Source organism: Ranitomeya imitator, chromosome 1, assembly GCF_032444005.1.
Source record: "Ranitomeya imitator isolate aRanImi1 chromosome 1, aRanImi1.pri, whole genome shotgun sequence".
Lineage (NCBI taxonomy): Eukaryota > Metazoa > Chordata > Amphibia > Anura > Dendrobatidae > Ranitomeya > Ranitomeya imitator.
Window position 1 is genome coordinate 215,982,148 of NC_091282.1, and position 13,423 is coordinate 215,995,570.

Sequence of the window (13,423 nt, forward strand, 5' to 3'; positions counted from 1 at the left end):
ATGGAATCTATTGAAATCCCATCCACTATGCTGTACCATCAGGCCGCTGTGGGTTGGGCGCTGCACAAGTACGCAGAGTCCAACCCGCAGAGTTTACTTATTGTCTGCACATATCCTGACACTTTCAAAAATGTTTGATTTTTTAGAGTCAGACAAATCTATTTTTAGTTGATTTTGCCTGAGGAAAACAAGCTGCCTAATAATTCTGCACACCTTGATAAAGGGTATTGTACCGTCAGGTCTCACCCGCCCTCATTACACAAATACACATCACCTGATCTGCTTCATCAAATAAGCATTCAATTTTATACAGCTTGGAGATGGAAAATCTGCATAAAAAATAGTGGCATGGTCAAAATACTGACTTCCCAAATAATTCTGCACACAGTGTATAGTGTGGGCAGTGGTTAACTCAGAGCATTCAGCGTTCTGGCAGTAGGCTTTTTTTCATACGTTTTCTCTTTTGTCCATAAATGTTGTGAAACTGCAACACAGGACTAGGGTAGAAGGGGGAAAACTGACCCTGCACTATGACTAGGCTTATACCCTACGAAGGAGTGGGCGACCCATTCCTTGCGAGTAGACCCACCGACAATCTTGGGTTTATCTAAAGCAAAGACTTATAGATAGGGGGAAGGGGTTCCCTAAAAGATCTAAGGACTGGGTACAAAAATGGGTCACCTCCTAATAGAAAACACAGAGAAGGCTGCAGATACCAACTGAAAACAGAAACTAAGACTAGCGGAACCAGATGTTCCAGTACTGCACAAATTATACACACAGAAAACAAAGCAAAGCACCAAGCCAGAACTAAAGCTGATTAACATTGATGTCCAGCAAGGACTGGGATGCAGGTGCTGGTTAATAAAGAGTGATACAATCACCTGACCCAAGACAAACCCAGCACCAGAGGGAAAAAGACCAGCAGCCAGAACACCACAAGAAAATGGCGGATAGTCAGAAACTAAACAGATTCTAACAGTACCACCCCATTAACGATGATCTCCTGGATCCTCTAGGCTGGGCCTTATTCGGAAATCTCTTGTGAAAAGCCTTAACCCCTTTCTGCCATTAGACGTACTATTCCGTCCATGTGGGGTGGGCTTTACTTCCCACGGACGGAATAGTACGTCATAGGCGATCGGCCGCGCTCACGGGGGGAGCGCGGCCGATCGCGGCCGGGTGTCAGCTGCTTATCGCAGCTGACATCCGGCACTATGTGCCAGGAGCGGTCACGGACCGCCCCCTGGCACATTAACCCTCGGCACACCGCGATCAAACATGATCGCGATGTGCCGGCGGTGCAGGGAAGCATCGCGCAGGGAGGGGGCTCCCTGCGTGCTTCCCTGAGACCTCCTGCTGCAACGCGATGTGATCGCGTTGCTCCGGGGGTCTCCTACCTTCCTCCCTGCACAAAGTCCCGGATCCAAGATGGCCGCGGATCCGGGTCCTGCAGGGAGGGAGGTGGCTTACCAAGTGCCTGCTCAGAGCAGGCACTTGGTAACGCTGCAACGCTCTGAGACAGATCGGTGATCTGTCAGAGTGCTGTGCAAACTGGCAAATCACCGATCTGTATTGTCCCCCCCTGGGACAAAGTAAAAAAGTAAAAAAAATTTTTTACAAGTGTGTAAAAAAAAAAAAAAAAAAATCCTAAATAATGAAAAAAAAAATAAATAAATATTATTCCCATAAATACATTTCTTTATCTAAATAAAAAAAACAAACAATAAAAGTACACATATTTAGTATCGCTGCGTCCGTAACGACCCGACCTATAAAACTGTCCCACTAGTTAACCCCTTCAGTAAACACCGTAAGAAAAAAAAAAAAAAAACGGGACAAAAAACAATGCTTTATTATCATACCGCCGAACAAAAAGTGGAATAACACGCGATCAAAAAGACAGATATAAATAACCATGGTACCGCTGAAAGTGTCATCTTGTCCCGCAAAAAACGAGCCGCCATACAGCAACATCAGCAAAAAATAAAAAAGTTATAGTCCTCAGAATAAAGCGATGCAAAAATAATTATTTTTTCTATAAAATAGTTTTTATCGTATAAAAGCGCCAAAACATAACAAAATGATTTAAATGAGGTATCGCTGTAATCGTACTGACCCGAAGAATAAAACTGCTTTATCAATTTTACCAAACGCGGAACGGTATAAACGCCTCCCCCAAAAGAAATTCATGAATAGCTGGTTTTTGGTAATTCTGCCTCACAAAAATCGGAATAAAAAGCGAGCAAAAAATGTCATGTGCCCGAAAATGTTACCAATAAAAACGTCAACTCGTCCCGCAAAAAACAAGACCTCACATGATTCTGTGGACTCAAATATGGAAAAATTATAGCTCTCAAAATGTGGTAACGCAAAAAATATTTTTTGCAATAAAAAGCGTCTTTCAGTGTGTGACGGCTGCCAATCATAAAAATCCGCTAAAAAACCCGCTATAAAAGTAAATCAAACCCCCCTTCATCAGCCCCTTAGTAAGGGAAAAATAAAAAAAATTAAAAAAATGTATTTATTTCCATTTTCCCATTAGGGTTAGGGCTAGGGTTAGGGCTAGGGTTAGGGTTAGGGCTAGGGTTAGGGCTAGGGTTAGGGCTAGGGTTAGGGCTAGGGTTAGGGCTAGGGTTAAGGCTACAGTTAGGGTTAAGGCTACAGTTAGGGTTGGGGTGAAAGTTAGGGTTTGGATTACATTTGCGGTTGGGAATAGGGTTGGGATTAGGGTTAGGGGTGTGTCTGGGTTAGAGGTGTGGTTATGGTTACCGTTGGAATTAGGGTTAGGGGTGTGTTTGGATTAGGGTTTCAGTTATAATTGGGGGGTTTCCACTGTTTAGACACATCAGGGGCTCTCCAAACGCGACATGGCGTCCGATCTCAATTCCAGCCAATTCTGCGTTGAAAAAGTAAAACAGTGCTCCTTCCCTTCCGAGCTCTCCCGTGTGTCCAAACAAGAGTTTACCCCAACATATGGGGTATCAGCGTACTCAGGACAAATTGGACAACAACTTTTGGGGTCCAATTTCTCCTGTTACCCTTGGGAAAATACAAAACTGGGGGCTAAAAAATTATTTTTGTGGGAAAAAAAAGATTTTTTATTTTCACGGCTCTGCGTTATAAACTGTAGTGAAACACTTGGGGGCTCAAAGTTCTCACAACACATCTAGATAAGTTCCTTGGGTGGTCTAGTTTCCAATATGGGGTCACTTGTGGGGGGTTTCTACTGTTTAGGTACATTAGGGGCTCTGCAAACGCAATGTGACGCCTGCAGACCATTCCATCTAAGTCTGCATTCCAAATGGCGCTCCTTCCCTTCCGAGCCCTCCCATGCGCCCAAACGGTGGATCCCCCCCACATATGGGGCATCAGCGCACTCAGGACAAATTGGACAACAACTTTTGGGGTCCAATTTTTCCTGTTACCCTCGAGAAAATACAAAACTGGGGGCTAAAAAGTAATTTTGAGGGGAATTTTTTTTTTTTTTTTCACCGCTCTGCGTTAGAAACTGTAGTGAAACACTTGGGGGCTCAAAGTTCTCACAACACATCTAGATAAGTTCCTTGGGTGGTCTAGTTTCCAATATGGGGTCACTTGTGGGGGGTTTCTACCGTTTAGGTACATTAGGGGCTCTGCAAACGCAATGTGACGCCTGCAGACCATTCCATCTAAGTCTGTTTTCCAAATGGCGCTCCTTCCCTTCCGAGCCCTCCCATGCGCCCAAACGGTGGTTCCCCCCCACATATGGGGTATCAGCGCAGTCAGGACAAATTGCACAACAACTTTTGGGGTCCAATTTCTCCTGTTACCCTTGGAAAAATACAAAACTGGGGACTAAAAAATAATTTTTGTGGGAAAAAATTTTTGTTTTATTTTTACGGCTCTGCATTATAAACTTCTGTGAAGCTCTTGGTGGGTCAAAGTGCTCACCACACATCTAGATAAGTTCCTTAGGGGGTCTACTTTCCAAAATTGTTTCACTTGTTGGGGGTTTCAATGTTTAGGCACATCAGTGGCTCTCCAAACGCAACATGGCATCTCATATCAATTCCTGTGAATTTTGCATTGAAAAGTCAAACGGCGCTCCTTCCCTTCCGAGCTCTCCCATGCGCCCAAAGAGTGGTTTACCCCCACATATGGGGTATCAGCGTACTCAGGACAAATTGTACAACAACTTTTTGGTTCCAATTTCTTCTCTTACAATTAGGAAAATAAAAAATTGGGGGCGAAAAGATAATTTTTGTGAAAAAAAAAATGATTTTTTATTTTTACGGTTCTGCATTATAAACTTCTGTGAAGCACTTGGTGGGTCAAAGTGCTCACCACACCTCTAGATAAGTTCCTTAGGGGGTCTACTTTCCAAAATGGTGTCACTTGTGGGGGGTTTCAATGTTTAGGCACATCAGTGGCTCTCCAAACGCAACATGGCGTCCCATCTCAATTCCAGTCAATTTTGCATTAAAAAGTCAAATGGCGCTCCTTCGCTTCCAAGATCTGTCATGCGCCCAAACAGTGGTTTACCTCCACTTATGGGGTATTGGCGTACTCAGGACAAATTGTACAACAAGGTTTGGGGTCCATTTTCTCCTGTAACCCTTGGTAAAATAAAACAAATTGGAGCTGAAGTAAATTTTTGTGAAAAAAAGTTAAATGTTAATTTTTATTTAAACATTCCAAAAATTCCTGTGAAACACCTGAAGGGTTAATAAACTTCCTGAATGTGGTTTTGAGAACCTTGAGGGGTGCAGTTTTTAGAATGGTGTCACACTTGGGTATTTTCTATCATATAGACCCCTCAAAATGACTTCAAATGAGATGTGGTCCCTAAAATAAAATGGTGTTGTAAAAATGAGAAATTGCTGGTCAACTTTTAACCCTTATAACTCCCTAACAAAAAAAAATTTTGGTTCCAAAATTGTGCTGATGTAAAGTAGACATGTGGGAAATGTTACTTATTAAGTATTTTGTGTGACATATCTCTGTGATTTAATTGCATAAAAATTCAAAGTTGGAAAATTGCGAAATTTTCAAAATTTTCGCCATATTTCCGTTTTTTTCACAAATAAACGCAGGTAATATCAAAGAAATTTTACCACTATCATGAAGTACAATATGTCACGAGAAAACTATGTCAGAATCACCGGGATCCGTTGAAGCATTCCAGAGTTATAACCTCATAAAGGGACAGTGGTCAGAATTGTAAAAATTGGCCCGGTCCATAACATGCAAACCACCGTTGGGGGTAAAGGGGTTAATTAACCTTGAGGATGAGACATCCACAGCTTTCACCCAGGAATTGTCCTCGGGACTGAAACCCTTCCAGGACACAAGATAATGCAACCCTCATCTGTGCCACCTGGAATCAAGAATGCGTGAAATCTCAAACTCGCAGTCCTCATCAACTGGAGGAGCAGACGACATAGCCACCTTATCTGGCGTGTCAACTTTCTTCAGCAAAGATACATGAAAAACTGAATTAATTTTCCAGGACGAATGAATGTCTAATCTTACCGCTGCAGAGTTGACAATCTGAACCACTATGAAGGGTCCTACAAACTTAGGTCCCAACTTTTTAGAAGGGATCTTCAAACGCAGATTCCTAGAGGACAACCAAACCATGTCCCCAACAACAAACCTCACCTCCCTTCTTCTCTTGTCAAAATATTTCTTATATTTAATAGCCTGTTTCAGATTATGATGCACACTGGTCCAAACCTTTTTCAAATTTCCACAAAAACTCTCCTCAGGCATCGCTGCCCCCATCCTAGAAAAAGGACCGATAGATGGATTCTTCCCAGTACAACAAAAGAAAGGAGAACACCCAGCTGAAGAAGACGTATGATTATTGAGGGCAAACTCAGCTAATGGTAGATATTCCGACCACATCTCCTGATTGTCAGCTACAAAACATCTCAAAAACTGCTCAATGCCCTGGTTCTTCCTCTCGGTCTGTCCATTGGACTCCGGATGATAACCTGACGAAAATGACAAATGAACCTTAAGTCTGTTACTAAAAGCACGCCAAAGTGAGCCACAAACTGTGGTCCCCTATCGGAAACAATTTCCGTGGGAACACCATGGAGTCTGACAATCTCTTTCACAAATGCCCTGGCAAGTGTCTTAGCGCAGGGTAATTTATTGAGCGGGACCAGATGACACATCTTACTAAATTGGTCCACAACAACCCAGATGACAGAAAAACCCTCAGAGACCGACAGATCGGTGATAAAATCCATAGCAAGATGTGACCATGGCGAACTAGGAACCTCCAAAGGGCACAGCAACCCTGCATCCGAGGCATGTGAGGCCTTCGACCTAGCGCACACAGTACACTGACGCACCCAATTGATGATTTCTCTTTGCCACCCTTGCCAACAGAAACTTCGATGAATAGACTTTCTTGTTTCGGCAATCCCTGGATGACCTGCCAAACGAGACTCATGATATTCCGTAAACAAAGCTCTCCTCAGGGATTTAGGCACAAATAATTTCCCAAGCAGAGTGTTAGTTGGTGCCGCATGCTGGGCTTTAAGAATGCTATTTTCCAACTCAGAACCTAATGCTGCCACCAACACCCCTCTCTGCAGAATAATTCCTTCTTTTCAGTATTAACCGCTGGGGAGAAACTACGAGACAAAGCATCAGCTTTAACATTCTTTGTCCCAGGGATATATGTCACAGAGAAATGGAACTGGGCAAAAAACAAAGCCCACCTAGCTTGACGGCATTCAAACGTTTAGCAGCATCCAGGTAGATCAGATTCTTATGATCAGTAAAGACTTGCATAGGATGTCTGGCGCCCTCCAAAAAATGTCGCCAATGCTCAAACGCAAGCCTAATAGCCAGCAATTCTCGGTTCCCAACATGGTAGTTGAGCTCCGCCTCTGAAAATTTCTTAGAAAATAACGCACAGGGATGGACCCCATCCTCTCCTTCTTGTGACAGAACAGCCCCCACTCTTACTGATGAGGCATCCACCTCTTTCTCCTAGAAAGGGCTTAGTGTCATCTGTCTGGATCAAAACAGGAGCAGAGCTAAACCTCTCCTTGAGATGCTCAAAAGCCTTGACAGTCTCAGGGGACCATTGGACAGTATTGGAACCCTTCTTAGTCAGATCAGTAAGAGGTTTTGCGATAACAGAAAAATTATTTATGAATTTTCTATAATAATTAGCAAACCCCAAGAAACTCTGAATCAACTTCAAGCATTCAGGTCTAGGCCACGCCAATACCGCCTGAACCTTCACCGGGTCTATCTCAAAACCATCACTGGATATAAAGTACCCCAAAAAACTAATTTTCTGTACTGCAAACTCGCATTTCTCAAAAAGTGTGTTTTCTCTCAGAATCTGCAGAACCTCGCGGACTCTCTGCCAATGCGACTCCAGATCGGGCGAGTAGATCAAAATATCATCCAAATAAGCAATAACACTCCTACCGATCAACGGCCTCAGAATGTCGTTAATGAAACTTTGAAAGAACGCCAAAGCATTTGTAAGGCCAAAAGGCATTACTAAATAGTGAGAAATAAACTAAGGCACTCAACTTATATGTAGTTTTTGCAATTTATTGTAGTCATCAAATAAACTTTTCAGCCCAAATACACGGCCTTCTTCAGTAACAATAACTTCAGGGACAAAGGAGCGTTTTCATGAACGTAATGGAGTATCAGCGGCACAATAGCAGTAAATGCTTGTAGCAAGGTATAATGTCAACGTTGGTGTGTCCAATATAAGTGGGAATCCCTAGGAGATGTGCCGGTGTGTCTGGCAGTGACGCGGAATCCACCGCTCGTCAGCTCAGTGATGCCGCGTCACTGCTTAAAACTGACTCTTAAGCGCTGGGTCATTCCACCTGACCTCTGCTGACCATCGTCTGAACTGGGTGCAATACCTCTCAGCATCAACAGAACCCTGTTTAAGCCATCTGAGCTCTGCCTCAGCTGATGTGACCCGATCAGAATCATCATATAACAACCCCATAGCAGTAAAAAATGCTTCTACTGATGTCAAACAAGGATCATCAGGATGTAATGAAAATGCTCAGATTTGGGGTTCATGTCGCAATAAAGACATAATAATCCCCACACGCTGTAATTCACTCCCCAAGGATCCAGGTCTAAGCCGAAAATATAGTAAACATGCATTTTTAAATGTAAAAAATTCCTGCCGTTTACCAGAAAAAAACTCTGGTAATCTTACCTTTGGTTCTTCAGAGCGTGCTCCAGGGTAATTACGTGCTGTTGCAGGTTGGCTACTTCCAAAGTTAACCCTTGCAAGCGTTGAGCAAGTTCTTGGACGCTGCTCATATTGAAGGAATCCGGGAGATAATTTTTTTTTGTTTTTTTATATGTGTGGCTGGACAACCTGTTATGGAACAACAACACAGGACTAGGGTAGAAGGGGGAAACTGACCCTGCACTATGACTAGGCTAATACCCTACGATGGAGTGGGCGACCCATTCCTTGCGAATAGACCCACCGACGATCCTAGGTTTATCTCAAGCGAAGACCTATAGATAGGGGGAAGGGGTTCCCTAAAGGATCTAAGGACTGGTTACAAAAACGGGTCACCTCCTAATAGAAAACACAGAGAAGGCTGCAGATACCAACTAAAAGCAGAAACTAAGACTAGCGGAACCAGATGTCCCAGTACTGCACAAATTATACACACAAAACAAAGCAAAGCACCAAGCCAGAAGTAAAGTTGATTAACTCTGATGTCCAGCAAGGATTGGGAGGCAGGTGTGTTGTGAATTCTGTGGCTGAATTCACTCCTGTGGTCACAAGTGGTACTGCAGCTTCTGAGCTTCCTCCCTCAGGTGTTCTGGTGAGCTCGTTAACTGCTTCATTACTTAACTCCGCCTGATGCTGCTATCCTTGCTCCTTGTCAATGTTTCAGTGTTGGATCTGAGCTTCTCCTGATTGTTCCTGTGACCTGCTGCTCTGTATAGCTAAGTGCTTTTGCTTTTTTGTTGCTTTTTTTCTGTCCAGCTTGTCTTTTGTTTGCTGGAAGCTCTGAGACGCAAAGGGTGTACCGCCGTGCCGTTAGTTCGGCACGGTGGGTTTTTTTTTGCCCCTTTGCGTGGTTTTGCTTTAGGGTTTTTTGTAGACTGCAAAGTTCGCTTTACTGTCCTCGCTCTGTCCTAGAATATCGGGCCCCACTTTGCTGAATCTATTTCATCCCTACGTTTTGTCTTTTCATCTTACTCACAGTCATTACATGTGGGGGGCTGCCTTTTCCTTTGGGGAATTTCTCTGGGGCAAGTCAGGCCTATTTTTCTATCTTCAGGCTAGCTAGTTTCTTAGGCTGTGCCGAGTTGACTAGGTAGTTGTTAGGCGCAATCCACAGCCGCTTTTAGTTGTGTTTAGGATAGGATCAGGTGTGCAGTCTACAGAGTTTCCACGTCTCAGAGCTCGTTCTTGTATTTTTGGGTATTTGTCAGATCACTGTGTGCGCTCTGATCGCTAAGCACACTGTGTTTCTGGATTGCCTTCATAACACCTGTCATTAGCAAATATAACAGTACAAGGAGCCCAACTAATGATTCTCAATAGAGGGAAAGAAAAAGTTCTGACATCATTTTTTTTTTTTTTTCTGCTCTGTGTTCACTTTTTTTTTTCCCCTAGACATTTGGGTGATTCTGGACACAGGTGTGGACATGGATATTCAGGGTCTGTGCTCTTCAATGGATAATCTCGTTATAAATGTACAAAAAATTCAAGATACTATTGATCAGAAATCTATGTTAGAACCAAGAATTCCTATTCCTGATTTGTTTTTTGGAGATAGAACTAAGTTTCTAAGTTTCAAAAATAATTGTAAGCTATTTCTGGCCTTGAAACCTCATTCTTCTGGTAATCCTATTCAACAGGTTTTGATTATTATTTCTTTTTTGCGCGGCGACCCTCAAGACTGGGCATTTTCTCTTGCGCCAGGAGACCCTGCATTGAGTAGTGTCGATGCGTTTTTCCTGGCGCTCGGATTGCTGTACGATGAGCCTAATTCAGTGGATCAGGCTGAGAAAAATTTGCTGGCTTTGTGCCAGGGTCAGGATGATATAGAAGTATATTGTCAGAAATTTAGGAAATGGTCAGTACTCACTCAGTGGAATGAATCTGCGCTGGCAGCTTTGTTCAGAAAGGGTCGCTCTGAGGCTCTTAAGGATGTCATGGTGGGATTTCCTATGCCTGCTGGTTTGAATGAGTCTTTGTCTTTGGCCATTCAGATCGGTCGACGCTTGCGCGAGCGTAAATCTGTGCACCATTTGGCGGTACTGCCTGAGGTTAAACCTGAGCCTATGCAGTGCGATAGGACTATGACTAGAGTTGAACGGCAGGAATACAGACGTCTGAATGGTCTGTGTTTCTACTGTGGTGATTCCACTCATGCTATTTCTGATTGTCCTAAGCGCACTAAGCGGTCCGCTAGGTCTGCCGTCATTGGTACTGTACAGTCCAAATTCCTTCTGTCCATTACCTTGATATGCTCTTTGTCGTCGTTTTCTGTCATCGCGTTTGTGGATTCGGGCGCTGCCCTGAATCTGATGGATTTGGATTATGCTAAACGTTGTGGGTTTTTCTTGGAGCCTTTGCGGTGTCCTATTCCATTGAGAGGAATTGATGCTACACCTTTGGCCAAGAATAAACCTCAATACTGGGCCCAGCTGACCATGTGCATGGCTCCTGCACATCAGGAAGTTATTCGCTTTCTGGTGTTGCATAATCTGCATGATGTGGTCGTGTTGGGGTTGCCATGGCTACAAACCCATAATCCAGTATTGGATTGGAATTCCATGTCGGTATCCAGCTGGGGTTGTCAGGGGGTACATGGTGATGTTCCATTTTTGTCGATTTCGTCATCCACCCCTTCTGAGGTCCCAGAGTTCTTGTCTGATTATCAGGATGTATTTGAAGAGCCCAAGTCCGATGCTCTACCTCCGCATAGGGATTGTGATTGTGCTATCAATTTGATTCCTGGTAGTAAATTCCCTAAAGGTCGATTATTTAATTTATCCGTGCCCGAACACGCCGCTATGCGCAGTTATGTGAAGGAATCCCTGGAGAAGGGACATATTCGCCCATCGTCATCACCACTGGGAGCAGGGTTCTTCTTTGTAGCCAAGAAGGATGGTTCGCTGAGACCGTGTATTGATTACCGCCTTCTTAATAAGATCACTGTTAAATTTCAGTATCCCTTGCCATTGTTATCTGACTTGTTTGCCCGGATTAAGGGGGCTAGTTGGTTCACTAAGATAGATCTTCGTGGTGCGTATAATCTGGTGAGAATCAGGCAAGGAGATGAATGGAAAACTGCATTCAATACGCCCGAGGGTCATTTTGAGTATCTAGTGATGCCGTTCGGACTTGCCAATGCTCCATCTGTGTTTCAGTCTTTTATGCATGACATCTTCCGTGAGTATCTGGATAAATTCCTGATTGTTTACTTGGATGACATTTTGATCTTCTCAGATGATTGGGAGTCTCATGTGAAGCAGGTCAGAATGGTTTTTCAGGTCCTGCATGCTAACTCTTTGTTTGTGAAGGGATAAAAGTGTCTCTTCGGTGTGCAGAAAGTTTCATTTTTGGGGTTCATCTTTACCCCTTCTACTATCGAGATGGATCCAGTTAAGGTCCAAGCCATCCAGGATTGGATTCAGCCGACATCTCTGAAAAGTCTGCAAAAGTTCCTGGGCTTTGCTAATTTTTATCGTCGCTTCATCTGTAATTTTTCTAGCATTGCCAAACCATTGACCGATTTGACCAAGAAGGGTGCTGATTTGGTTAATTGGTCTTCTGCTGCTGTGGAAGCTTTTCAGGAGTTGAAGCGTCGTTTTTGTTCTGCCCCTGTGTTGTGTCAGCCAGATGTTTCTCTTCCGTTCCAGGTCGAGGTTGATGCTTCTGAGATTGGAGCAGGGGCGGTTTTGTCACAGAGAGGTTCTGATTGCTCAGTGATGAAACCATGTGCTTTCTTTTCCAGGAAGTTTTCGCCCGCTGAGCGTAATTATGATGTGGGCAATCGAGAGTTGCTGGCCATGAAGTGGGCATTCGAGGAGTGGCGTCATTGGCTTGAAGGAGCTAAGCATCGCGTGGTGGTATTGACTGATCATAAGAACTTGACTTATCTCGAGTCTGCCAAGCGCTTGAATCCTAGACAGGCCCGTTGGTCGTTATTTTTTGCCCGCTTCGACTTTGTGATTTCGTACCTTCCGGGCTCTAAAAATGTGAAGGCGGATGCTCTGTCTAGGAGTTTTGTGCCCGACTCTCCGGGTTTATCTCAGCCAGCGGGTATCCTCAAGGAAGGAGTCATTGTGTCTGCCATCTCCCCTGATTTGCGGCGGGTGCTGCAAAAATTTCAGGCGAATAAACCTGATCGTTGTCCAGCAGAGAAACTGTTTGTCCCTGATAGGTGGACTAATAAACTTATCTCTGAACTTCATTGTTCGGTGTTGGCTGGTCATCCTGGAATCTTTGGTACCAGAGAGTTAGTGGCTAGATCCTTCTGGTGGCCATCTCTGTCACGGGATGTACGTACTTTTGTGCAGTCCTGTGGGATTTGTGCTAGGGCTAAGCCCTGCTGTTCTCGTGCCAGTGGGTTGCTTTTGCCCTTGCCGGTCCCAAAGAGGCCTTGGACACATATTTCGATGGATTTCATTTCTGACCTTCCCGTTTCTCAAAAGATGTCAGTCATTTGGGTGGTCTGTGATCGCTTTTCTAAAATGGTACATCTGGTGCCCTTGGCTAAATTGCCTTCCTCCTCTGATTTGGTACCTTTGTTCTTTCAGCATGTGGTTCGGTTGCATGGCATTCCTGAGAATATTGTTTCTGACAGAGGTTCCCAGTTTGTTTCAAGGTTCTGGCGAGCCTTTTGTGGTAGGATGGGCATTGACCTATCCTTTTCCTCGGCTTTCCATCCTCAGACTAATGGCCAGACTGAACGAACCAATCAGACCTTGGAAACATATCTGAGATGTTTTGTTTCTGCAGACCAGGATGATTGGGTGTCCTTTTTGCCGTTGGCTGAGTTCGCCCTTAATAATCGGGCCAGCTCGGCTACCTTGGTTTCTCCATTTTTTTGCAATTCTGGGTTCCATCCTCGTTTCTCTTCAGGACAGGTTGAGTCTTCGGACTGTCCTGGTGTGGATTCTGTGGTGGATAGGTTGCAGCAGATCTGGACTCAGGTAGTGGACAATTTGATCTTGTCCCAGGAGAAAGCTCAACTTTTCGCTAATCGCAGACGCCGTGTGGGTCCCCGACTTCGTGTTGGGGATCTGGTTTGGTTATCTTCTCATCATATTCCTATGAAGGTTTCCTCTCCTAAATTTAAACCTCGTTTTATTGGTCCGTATAGGATTTCTGAGGTTCTCAATCCTGTGTCTTTTCGTTTGACCCTCCCAGACTCCTTTTCCATACATAATGTAT

The 13,423-nt window shown here is 44.1% G+C and overlaps 1 protein-coding gene across 1 annotated transcript in view; it reads right to left on the reverse strand.

Annotated features, from left to right (window-relative positions):
- C1H5orf63 (chromosome 1 C5orf63 homolog) overlaps nucleotides 1–8,333 on the reverse strand; it is a 141,185-nt gene extending 132,852 nt beyond the window's left edge. The window contains exon 1 of the mRNA XM_069745389.1: nucleotides 8,204–8,333. The gene's annotated coding sequence lies outside the window, so the exon portion shown is untranslated. The remainder of the gene's footprint in view (nucleotides 1–8,203) is intronic.
- Between the last annotated feature and the right edge of the window lie 5,090 nt (nucleotides 8,334–13,423).